This window comes from Fringilla coelebs (genome assembly GCF_963513975.1).
Source record: "Fringilla coelebs genome assembly, chromosome: 1".
Lineage (NCBI taxonomy): Eukaryota > Metazoa > Chordata > Aves > Passeriformes > Fringillidae > Fringilla > Fringilla coelebs.
This window is the reverse complement of record NC_140028.1, coordinates 125,791,585-125,804,212: the sequence shown is the minus strand read 5'-3', so window position 1 is coordinate 125,804,212 and position 12,628 is coordinate 125,791,585. Positions and strand designations below refer to the sequence as shown.

General features: G+C 40.8%; 1 pseudogene across 1 annotated transcript; it reads left to right on the top strand.

Moving 5' to 3' along the window:
* The first annotated feature begins 298 nt into the window (after nt 1–298).
* Nucleotides 299–7,301, top strand: LOC311155957 (annotated as a pseudogene). The gene is made up of 5 exons: nt 299–436; nt 3,123–3,220; nt 4,999–5,103; nt 5,496–5,591; nt 7,179–7,301. The product of its transcript is annotated as an uncharacterized misc_RNA (transcript).
* Nucleotides 7,302–12,628: the final 5,327 nt, after the last annotated feature.

Here is a 12,628-nt window from a genome sequence, read left to right as displayed (position 1 = left end):
CCGTGCCATGCCGAGCCGTGGCGAGCCAGACCGTGCCGAGCCCTGCCGTGCCGGACCGTGACGGGCCCTGCCGTGCCGGACCGTGCCGAGCCCTGCCGCGCCGGACCGGGCCGGGCCATGCCGTGCCGAGCCCTGCCGAGCCCTGCTGTGCCGGACCGTGCCGAACCGTGCCGAGCCCTGCCGAGCCCTTCCGTGCCGGAACGTGCCGGGCCGTGCCGAACCGTGCCGGGCCGGGCCATGCCGGGCCCTGCCGTGCCGAGCCCTGCCGTGACGGGCCGTGCCATGACGCGCTGTGCCGTGCCGTGCCGTGCCATGGCTGCTGGGGCTGTGGCTGTGCGCTCTCTGCCCCGGCCCGGCCCCCGCCTGCCGCCCGCGCTGCCGGCACGGCGGGCTCTGCCTCTGCTCCAAGGGCTACGAGGCGAGCGCGGCCAGCGCGGTAACGCGGAGCGCTCCCAGCGCGGCAGGGACCGGCACAAGCGCTGCTGGCTCGCTCTCTGCCGTGCCCACCCTCCGGCCGGCAATCCCTGCGGGAAGGGCTGAGGAGACGGGGCTCGGATCTGGTGTGAGAGGCGGGTGGTGAGGGGCCGGGGAGGACCTAAAGGAGGCGAGGTGGAAGAAGAGAGTTAAGGCGCTCTTTGGTATCGGACTCGGTGATAGCAAGCTGACGGAGCACGGCCAAAAGCCAGCGTGAAGAGCCCACGTTAGCAAGCAGACCCGCTGTTGGACATGGCCGTGGGTCCATAGAGAACTGTTTGGCACTTGGGTGTTGGGTAAGAGGTCACTCGCTGGACAGGCTTTGGTGTTTTATTCCTCCTACTGCTTTAACCGCACGCTTAAATACTTCCCTGTAAGTATTTAAGGAATCACAGAATCAGTCAGGTTGGAAGGGACCAGAAGGTCATCTGGCCCAAGCAGGGTCATCCTGGAGGCAATGCACAGGATTGCATCCAGATAGTTCTTGAATGCTTTTAGTCTTAACAGCATTCAATAAGCCACAGCAACATTTAATTAGTATCTCTAGGTGCAATTAGTCAGGACTAGTCACTAAAAAAAGCATTAAAAGAGTGTGTAGAAAGTAGCTTATTTTCTGGATTTCTTTTTATTTGGAATACACTATGCTTATAAAAGCACTGTTGTTTACTTCCTCGATGTTACCTGAGGCACAGAGTCATTTGCACATCCCATTTCCACGGTAGGAGGCATAAAGCTAGGGCGCAGTCTGTTCCTGTTGGTTTCCATGGAGAGACAAAGTATTTTTTGAAAATGCCACCTAATACGCAAAAGCAAACATCCTGAAGAAGAGTTTTAGTTTAAACCCTGTTCAATGTAACATATAAAATTTCCAATTTTCTTGTTTAAGAGTCTAACTGTAGGTCTTGTGGCTATTGAATGCTAAAAAATTACTGTCAGGAGTTCCTTTGCTTTGGATGTTGTCCTATGTGAAGAGGTGATAAAATTGTACAATATTTGGTCTAATTTTCAATGTTCTTCATTTAAAATGTGATTTTTTTTTTCTTTTGAACTGTGAAATGAGATGCTGAAAATTTCATTAGCACTGCAACCGTTAATGGAATGTTGTTTCATTTTGAGGCTGAGGCTAGCCGGTGGTGACAAATACTGTATAGCTAATGTGCTGTGTAATGGAGATTAAAAACTATGCTGTATGAACTGTTTCAAAAACTGTTGGTTCCTCGACATTTTGGGGTTTAGGGAGAGGTAAAATATTGGTGGAGAGGCAGATCAGTTCTTGAACTAGAGAGGTGAACTGTCTGGAATTGTTAAACCACTGAATCCTTGTGCTTGTGTAGAAAAAAAAAATTGGATAAATGAAGCTCCGTCCCTTGTTCTGCCAAAAAAACCCAAACTGAAAACTGTGTGAAATCACACAGAAACAGAACTTTTCTTGAATCGGGAGCTCTTGTATGGCACTTTCCAAGAAATGAAAGCATCTGGTAAAAGTTATGGAGAGCTGAGCACTGGCTGGTTTTTTCATACATCTCTGTCCTTTCTTTGCCTGCTAGTACTCATTCTGTGGGTACTAATGTGAAAAGTCCTCTATTCTTCAATTGGGTGTCTTGAGAGTGCAATAAGTACATGAGGACAAAATCAGATGGTGTTACTCATTGTTCATCCTTTTTTCTTTTCACCCATCCAGTCAAAGAATAAGTAGAAAGCTCATGTCACCTCACACCAGCAGCTAACTCAGATGAGACTCCCAGACATATATAGGTTTCTAAAACCTGTGTGTGAATAAACAAATGTTTTCTCAGACAGCAGGGCTGATTCAGGGGTGATTATGACTTGCAAAGAGTCTACCTGATAGGTAATTCATTTGCAATCTGAATGGATTGATCCAGAATTTTGCAAAATTGAGATTTTTATTCATACCTTATCAAACTTGTCCAAGCTGTCAGCAATGAAAAAGTTTCAGGATTTATGATGATCATAGGTGCTTTTCTCCCAACAGATTATTAGAGTTATGAGAAAAGTCACATTTATCTTGGATGCTTGCTAAACAAACACTGTACATTTCAGAAAGGTTTCTGAAAAGCCAGCCGAAGCAAAAAAAGGGAAGAAAAGAGTGTGGGAGAGAAAGAAATCCTGATTTACTTCTGGAGACATTTTAAAGAAGAGGTATAAGGAACAGACCATGTAGTTTTTCTGAAGATGAATGTAGGAATCCGGTAAAGGGTCTGATATTTCATCTTAAGAATCACATGATGCCTCTCAAGTTGCAACATCTTTTTATTGAATCGTTTCTTCTTATTACCTATTTTCTGTTATTCCTGCAGTTATCAAAAGCTTTTTTTGGCAGTCCAGCTGTGTTCCTGTTTAATATGGGTCTTTCTTCTTCCTGTTCTGTCCAGGCCCAAAACATTCCTTAGTTTTGAGTGCTTTTGCATAAGCTTTTGTTTAGTGTGGTGGAGTGCTCCCCGTGCAGGAAAATGATTTCACCTTATCAGCAATGTAAGATGACATGGCAGATATATCTTAGAAAATATTAAGACAAACTGATGAAAATATAATAATTTCTTATGTGCAAATTTCTTATGTATTTAAGTAGTAACTTTATTAAGATTCATCAATATTTATCCAAGCTTTCTTTGTTTTCTGTCTTACAGCTACATGTTATCCAAAATGCAAAAATGGGGGAGAGTGCCTCCGACCTGGAAAATGCAGATGTCCTCCTGGGTATGGGGGTAGAGATACTGTCATAAAGGTAAAACCCAAGGAAGTGATAGTTTGGAAAGACAAAGAGTTTGAAAACAGACTAAATTAATTTAGGATGCCTCAAGTCCTGGGTCTAACACACTTTGAAATAATGACCTTAATTCTGCAAATCTCTGACCTTACTATCAAGACATGCATGGCCTATAGGATCTGCATGCTTGCAGGAAGATGGGATGGAGTACATGTGCTGAAATGTCTTGTTAGAATGTGAGTTTTTTGCCTTGGAAAATACCCTTTTTATGTGCTAAGTGAATATTCCATTTAGCTCTATTACAGATTCTTTCTAAATAATTTATTGACATGGCTTGTGTAGATACATATTTCTGCATTAAGTTGAAACTTTTATGTAGTATCTGCAAGATGGTAACTTTGAGGGCCAGTCACTGAGGATATGTGCGGCAATGTAATGGGAGAAGACAGAGAAGGAGTAGCAAAGATCTATTTAGATGGTTTTGTGAAGTCTGTTGAATATATGCATGGATTGGAAAAGGCAATCCAAGAAAACACTGTTGTACGTGTACAAACTTGTGCTGTGGTGCAATGTGCTATTACAGAATCTCACAAAATCACAGACTGGGCGAGGTTGGAAGGGACCTCAAGGTCATGATTTCCAAGCTCCCTGCTCAAGCAGGGCTACCTAGAGCCAGCTGCTGAAGGCCATGTCTTCATGGCTTTTGAATATCACCAAGGACAGAGACTCCACAATTCCCAGAGCAATCAGTACCAGCATTTGGTCACCCTCCCAGTGAAACCTGCTGATGATTTCCTTGTCCTTAATGTGCCTGGAAATGGTTTCCAGCATCAGTCTTTGTATTATCTCACTTGTGCTGAGGTGAGGCAGATCATCCTGTAGTTCCCTGGGTTCTTCTTGCCCTTCTAGAAGACTGGAGTAATATTTGCTTTCATCTCATGCACTTCTCTCTGTCACCATGATGGATCAAATGCAATCAATATTAAATACATTAACTTACATTGTGTGACAAAGTAATATGCAAACAAACATTGAAGAGCTTTTCCAGCTGTTCTGGGTTTGACTTGCATGTCCTTGCATGTTCAGTATTTGTGCCAAAAATCTGTTGGCTGAAATTGTGTGCAATACCTGTAGCTGAACAAGACATTTGGATATTTTATCAACAAATTATCAAGCAGACATCCGAACTGTCCATCTTTACAGTGAAGGATAGTTGTTTTTCTTCAATACAGTGAAGGTGGTATAGAATATACATTCATGCTTGTGAAAGGAAGCATTTGATTGTACAGAACAGTGATTGTGCTCTCCACAGTTGATACCAATCGTATGTCTGGCATAAATAACGCTTCATTAATGAGGCCTTCAGGGCTTTGATGTGTAGAACAATTCTGAAATGAGGAGGCTAACTCAAGTATTTGGCCTTTGGGAAGGCACTGCTTAGCTCGACTATAGTCATAGTTTCATTTTTCAAAGTAATACCCACTTCTCTTCTTCCTGTTACGTGTAGGTCCTGTCAGGTAAGAAAATACATGAATCCTTCACCACATTTTATTGGCTTACCAAGAGTGATTTGGCAAGTTTGATACCAATTTGCATGTTGTTAGTTCCTGTGGTGTAGCTGATGAACAGCGATGTTACTGGTGAGAAGTGAAACAGTGCCTTGCCCTGAACAGTTGAAATTTTAGCTTTTGCAGATGTGACAAAACAAGTAGTTGATGCCAGATGAGCTGTTTAAAGACAATTATCTGAAGTCCTATGCTGCTTCTGAAATGCCCAATGTATGCTGTCTTCCGCAGTAAGCTGTGAAGGAGGCTATCAGAATGGTGGGGAATGCATCTCTGTCAATGGAGTCGTGAAGTGCCTCTGTGCTCCTGGCTGGACAGGATCAAGATGCCAGGAAGGTGCGTGTCTACATTCATGCAAATATTTATATTAATTCTAAAACTGCAGTAACAAAAACATTTTAAATTTATTAATGGAATGTCATTGCATTACTACAGAAATGAGTGACCTATATCATGGATGCTTGCACAGATGAAATAGTGTGAAAATATTTTGCATTAAGGTGTACAGCTGTTCACATTTAAACCAAGATTCATTACACAGTACCTTTTTTTTTTTTTTTCCCCATGGTCCTGGAAATGCTTTTGGAGTTGTACCAGTTGAATATCTGGCCTAGAAGAAAATGTGTTTTGCCATTTTGACTTGTATCATCCTGAATCTTTCATTCTGTCAGGATTCTTTTACATCAGTTTTATAAATCCTGCTGACTTACCCATTCTTTTTCTTGTAGCAATTTGTCCTCAAGGTTGTCGGAATAATGGAGCTTGTGTGGCTCCTGGGATTTGTAGCTGTCCAGCTGGATGGGTCAGTAGAGCATGTCACTTAGGTAAATGACTTCTGACATTTTTCACTTATCCTTTCCTCTGCTTGTTTGATTTACCAATCAAAGTGTTCAAATTTTCAGGGCCTAACAAAGCTTTGAGGGAAGGTGGCTTAGAGGGAAGGTGGCTTAGAATAGTAACTGAGAGCTGCTTCCACATACTGGGGCTCTTGCAAGTATGTACAGGGAGTAGCTGGCTGTTTGATTTGGTCAGAAACACATAACTTTTTCACTTTGAAAGACATTCAGATTTTGGTTGTCACCAAATTAATTACTTGACATGTTTCTGAAATATTGTTTGTAAACTGAGACCCCAGTATAAGGAACTGAAAATTAGAAGTATTATTGCTATTGGTGTGGTGCTATTGGTGCTATTGGTGTGGGTTAGAAGCTTCATTAAATTTTATGGAACTCTAAAATTTAAACCTGCCTCTCACTTTGAGGATAAGTTGATAGAATCAACTCCATGTGTTCTTAGAACTCTGAAAGCTGCCTGTAATCAGGATTAGTACTGGCACTCTTGCTGAACAACCACTTCCATTTTCACAGCTTTGATTCACAAAAGCAGGTGATTATAAAGTCTTTAATCTTCGCTTCTTGGGCCTTGTATGCTTGTAACAGCACTGCCCTGATGCTAAAGGCAATAATCCTGAGACTACAAAAGGCAAGGGTTTCTTTTTTGCTTTTTGCTCTGAAAACTCATGCAAACATTGGTTTTGAACTGGATATTGTGGGTTCAGAGTCTCTGGATTAAGTCCTCTGCATCTGATATTTTCTCATGGCTGTGGGCATGACTGTGGCACTAAATCAGCTAGTGTTCGTTCTTCTACGATATAGATGGTCCAGCAAACATTAACAAGCAATATTTTGATATTCACATTGACTATCAAAATGGGTTTATATTCATCAGTGTATTGAGATAGAGGGTGATATTAAAAGCCAGATGTGGGAGTTGCAGAGAACTTATAGAATGCTTAGCTCCCTGCAGCTGCAGTAATGGCAGAAGTGGTCAGGTTCTTAATGTCAAAATAATCAGTTCCCAAGCTAAGTAGATCTGCATCAAGTTTGACTGCTTTTGTGTACATGCTCATACATAAATTGCAGCCCCTGGCTTGTCAGCTGAACTGGTGTGTAGCAGGGGACAGCTGAAGCTGTGCCCACGCAGCCCTTCTCTGCTCTTATGGGGGAAGAGGAGGGCTGTATGTGAGATACTGCCAGGATGAGGTGACTGTTTCCTCATGGGTGTGGATCCAAGCACTGGCTTGAATAAGTTTCAGCAGGAAATTTTATTATTCTCTCACTTTTATGGGGGCATCCATCTCAAAAAAAGCCTATGCCTTAAAGAACAGAAATTATAGTATTTTAAAAGGGAAATGGAGCATGAATAAGACTAGACGTACTGTGCCTGTATTCCAGTGAAGGCCACAATGCCATAAATTGAGAGACATTGCTTTTCAGTTCTTCCATTATGCTTTTATTTATACTGTCCCAGTGCAGTCACCAGGGAACAATTCTGCTACTGCAATGAGACAAAAAGAAAAATGATCCTGTGTTGTGCTGAAGATATGCTGTGTATCTGGTGTCTCATTTCAGCTGTGTGTAAACTGCCCTGCCAGCACGGAGGGAAATGCATCGTTCCAAGTGTGTGTAGGTGTCGACTGCCATACTCTGGGCCACAGTGTACAAAGAAAAGGAAGGAATGAAGCAACTTCAGCCAAGATAATCTGCATTTCTGCATTTTTTTTATATGACTATACAGAGAGGAAGTCTGCAGCAGTGGGGGACCTTAAGATAAACATGGTAACTTGATTTCAGACAGATTTTTGTCCTCACTATATTAAGTACATGCTTTTCTATATGAAAGGAAGGTATTGCTGATCGTAAGAAAGTTGTTACAATTATCCAACTGTGTGCAGTGTACAACACCTTTTCTCCTCATTTTTTCTTTATAAGCAAAAGTATTATTCTTGATTGATACAGCTGACCTTGAAATAAAATTTTCCTCAAATCAAGTCAGAATAGATTTATGCTCTTCTTTTTGATTTTTCTTCCCTTTGACTAGACTTACTCTGTTGTATAATTACATTTTTTAAAAGCACATGAAACAAATGCCCTCAATTCACATCATCAGAAGTGAATGTTAGTTTAAATATAATTTGCCTTGAGATTAAACAGTTGCAAGAGGAAACTTGCAGAGTTTGCATCTTCCTGGAACATTACCAAACTGCAAAGCATCTTATTTAAATCATGGTTATCACTTTATGTCTGCTTCCTGTCCCTCCCCCTCCAATTTGATCTGGATCTCAATCAGCTAAACAGTATTTAAAAAAAAAACCCAACAACTAGCCCTCCCCTGTCAATACTTGTTCAGTCAATTCTGCTGTTACTTTCTAAAAGCTTAATCCATGCTGATACTCTGAGAGTTCTTATCTTGGCTACTTCTAAGGTCGTATTATCTGACCATCTCTCAACGTCCGATTATTTCTTTTCCTTACCCCAGTGAGACAGGGAAATGAATTTTTCTTCTGGAGACATTGATAATTCTATGCTATTCAAGCCTGTGTTGTTCTGGGAGCAGTATAATGGGAGGCTGCAGACTAGCAGTGAGGAAAAGCGGTGACACAAATCATGTGTGGGGGATGTTGACGTTGTCTCCTGGAGATGTTCCTGTTTGGCTTCATTTAGGTTTTGCAGCCTTTTGAATGGGCTGCAGAATGGACTGAGTTTCCTATGTTCATTGTTCCTTGTCTCATTTGTGCTGTTTTTTGTATGGCACTGTTGAGGAAGGTTTTGCCAAAACACGCAACCCGAATCAGTGAACTTTCCAAATGATGCTCAGATCAGTTCTTATTTTTTTGAGAGATTGATTTTCATTGTCTTCTAGATGAAACTGGAATTTTTTCTGTGTGTGTGTGTGAGGATTTTAGCTACGCATTACTTTTTGTTTGAACAACATTTTAACTGTGTTTAACTACCAGAACATGTAGCTCTCATGGGCAGTGACTTAGGTGGACCTGTTTCTCCTGGGATTACAAGCCACTGAGCAAAGGGGCAAAGGTAAGGGGGTCTTCTTAGTTACCAATCTTCTCTACAAGAGGGTGCCCAAGCGTGCAGAGGGCAATTGAAAGGCAATGGTTTAGTTCCTGAGACTCCTGTTTCCTGTTCTGAGCAATTGCATAGTTGAGCTTTCTCCTCTGCTTGCTTTGGAGGCTCAGCTGAAACCTGCTGCAGAGATGTTGTGAAGAATTTCCTGCAGGGACAGGGCCCAACATAAGAGGAATGCACATTTTTTTGTGCTGCTTTTGCTGGGATACACTGGCTATTTCACACCTGCTGGTGAAAACGTGATTCTCATGTGTGGAAAATTATTTCATTAATGGTTCTGAAGTTTCATAATGCTGATGAGATTGATGATGTAATTCTGTGTCACAGTCCACTACATCATGCCATAATTTAGAAATTCAGGAGTTAGGCTGATAATATATTACATATTATTGTTCCAGATTGCAAGGCAAGATGTATTCTATTGCCATCTGTATGGCAGTTGTCTGGTGTCAAGTGGGCAATGCTCCTTATCTCTCTTCCTGAGTGATCATAATCAACAGGGGCACATCTGCTGATAAGGGGCTATTGAATGTCACCACATGACTGATAAGAACTATAACATCCCATTGTGAGATGCTCCGCCCAGAGGGAGGAGCCAAGCATTCCTACCCAGATATAATCTGGAGATTCTGACACCGCAGGCAGTTCTTTCTCCACTGGACTCCCCAGAGGAACAGCAGCTGCTTCTACTTCCACGGATCTGCGGAGGAAGAATACACCCCTTTCCTACAGGACTCCCTTGCTCCAACAGAACCACGCCTGACACTCCAGGAGGACTGCAGCCCCTTTTCCAACTGGACTGCTACCAACACCCTGACCCACAGGGTGTCAGGTCGTGTTCTGACTCTGTCAGTGTTGTTCTAGTGTATTGTTTTTTATCCTTTTATCTTTTTTTTCCCCTTCCCTATTAAAGAACTGTTATTTCCTGCTCCCATGTTTTTTGCCTGAGAGCCCCTTATTTAAAATTCATACCAATTCGGAGGGGTGGTGAGGGTTTGCATTCTCCATTTCAGGGGAGGCTCCCGTCTCCTTAGCAGGCACCTGTCTTTCCAAACCAAGATAATTATATATAAAATACATATTATGATATTATGATATATACCTTAGGTGACATACGGTTTGCCAGGGAATGAATGGGAAAAAAATTACATGTGCCAGACCCAAAATTTAGAATAAATAGACAGAACTATGTAAATACAAAGAAGCATAATATCTCAGTATTATTCCCAAAAAGACTGACTTCTACTAATAAAGACAAAAGTGACAGTAGTAGTGACTAGAAGCTGGAAGAGATATTGGCATTGTCAGAAGCAAGAGACCAGAAGCAGCCATTAAAAGATGTGTAACTGGTGTTTCTGAACAGGCCAAAACAAATGCTAATTTAGTTTCCTGCTCAGAAATGAGTGAAGTGAGCAGTAATTTGATGCCACACAGAATGCAATGGCATATATTTTAGAAATACTACTTGAACATAGCACCATCTACTGGCTACAGTGTTCTTCTTGATTTGGGGTTTTTTTGTTTGTTTTGATTTTATGAAATATTTCTTCTTATCATGCAATTGAACTTTGAGTGTAAAAGTGATTTTTCTAGTTAGAGTCAAACAATCTTAGAATGTATTATTAATAACAGTTTGTGTCCTCAGATTATTATTTCCACAGTTAAACATACTAAAAATACTAAAAGAACTGCCAGTAATTCTTGTCTTTTTTTTGTTTTCTGCTTGCTGGAGGATTGAACATACTAGTCAGAGCATGTAATTTTGGAGATAGCTATGTCTTCCTGTGGGGAGATAAGCAATCATGCAGCTCAAAGGTCAAGAAAAGCAACACAACATGCTAGCTCCCTTATTCATTAGAGCTAACTGTAACACCTTATACAGACACTCTGGCTTTCACTAAAACAACTGTAAAAGTTTTAGAGGTATTGCAGTGGTTGCATTTTTGATACTCTTTCTTTCTAGAGTGTGCATAGAAAGGTGAGGTGTTTCTTCTTTTTAGTTTACTTATATGCACATTTTGATTAATGTTTTCTCTTCTGCTCTAAGTGCTTCTGGCAAGAATGGATTTACTTGGTTTAGCTGTAAAATACCATTTGCTAGCTAAACTGAGCTGAGGGCAGAAGTTGCTAAAATGACCCGATATCAGCACATGACACCTTTAAATGACAGAAATTGCATAAACAACTTTAGTTATTAGCAGAACTTTCTGACCTCTACATTTGGGTTTGTATATGTACCCCAATGTTATGTTTTGAGAATTTAAACTTTGGATTTTTCCAGTTGGACAAATAGTGGAGTGGGTATAGCCAATTTGTCAATAGCTTCAGTTTTTATACCTATTTACTTTAGGGCTTGTGCTGATACTTCTTCACGAGTCTGCTTTTGGTAAATGGAAATGTTAACTTGCTTTCTCTTCTCAGCTATGAAATTATATAATTAAGTTTCATAAAAAGAAAGAGCCTTTCCCATAGGGCCCATTTGTGGTTTTATTTTTATATCACAGCCAACATGATGTGATATCTTCTGTGATACAAGCCCCTCCTTCAGAAAACATTCACTGTACTGCATTTTGAAAGATCATTTCAAGATTGGGGGTAAAAATCAATGTGCACTTGGGAGAACTTCTGCTGGTCTCAGAGCAAGTGTAGTACAACCAGGTAATAAATGGATGATGTACACAGGTACCTTCCAGCACTCTTTAGTGTCTAAAGAATCATGCAAGAAACTTCAACTAAGATACTGGTGTTGTGCATAATGTGGCAAGAATCACTGCAAAATCTTCAGTTTGATACAAGTTTTCCTTCATTCCTCCAGAGTGGAACTGTGTCAACTCCAACCCTTCTCCCCACTCCCACATCCCCTAACTCTTTTGGGCCTAATTGCAGGTTACAATTTCAGCACTTCTGTTAACCTCTGTGCACAAGCCCTCTATAGAAATCCACATCTTGTTACACTGGGCAATTTTACTGTATTGTTGCCATGTTCTCTCTAATTACAGTCAATTCTGTTTCATGTGTATGATAGACAATGTAGTAACAAAACAGTTTCAACTAATCACATAATTACTGGGCAGTTTTGAAGTAGCTATCTGGCATTTTGCATGTACTAATAATTTTTCTGCATCATGTGCTTGCTGGAAAATAGCAAAAATAGCACAGCTTAGCACTGAGCATTTTTAGCTACTGTAGCAAAACTCTGGATGTGCTTTTGTTCGCACAGCTTGCATTTGGAAAATGTAAAAGAAATAATTTCTGCCATTAAAAACCATTGAAAATAAACAGCAAACACTAACAATTATAATTAAAAAAAAAACTTCATTGAGCCTGAAATCCTAGAAATGCACATATATGTATTGATTAAGTTTTGTGAGTGAAGGATTGCACAAACTCATTAACCAAAATAGTCTTAGCAGTGATCCAGATAGATGTTATCTTTCTTTTTTGCACGGTACCTCTGCAACTGACACATAGAACAGCAGTGATTACAATAAGAGATTATGTTATATTGGTGTGTTTGTACTCTAAAAATTTGTTCACTACCTTGTGTATCCAAAACAGTTCCAAGAGCTAGTCAGATTCTGTTCATCAACATCTTTGTGAGATGTGGGAAAGGAAATGTCCAAGAGGAGTAGGTTTTAAATAATGTAATGGTTCCCAGATCATCAGGCCATCAGCCACGTGGATGCTTGATTGAAAGAAACTATGGAAACACTGAAATTTAAAATGCAAATGGGAAATTGGACATTTTTAAAATACACCAGTAAGGCACTTGGAAATCCATGAGGTATCATTCTGGAATGATGCTAAGTTCTCAAAATGCCAGCTTACTTTGCAAGATGACTTAAGAAACTATCAAAAGGTGAGGAGAAATCTACGCACAGAGCTGCTAACAGCTATGATTTGGTAATCAGCATCCCAAAATAGCAGTAAATGGCAAA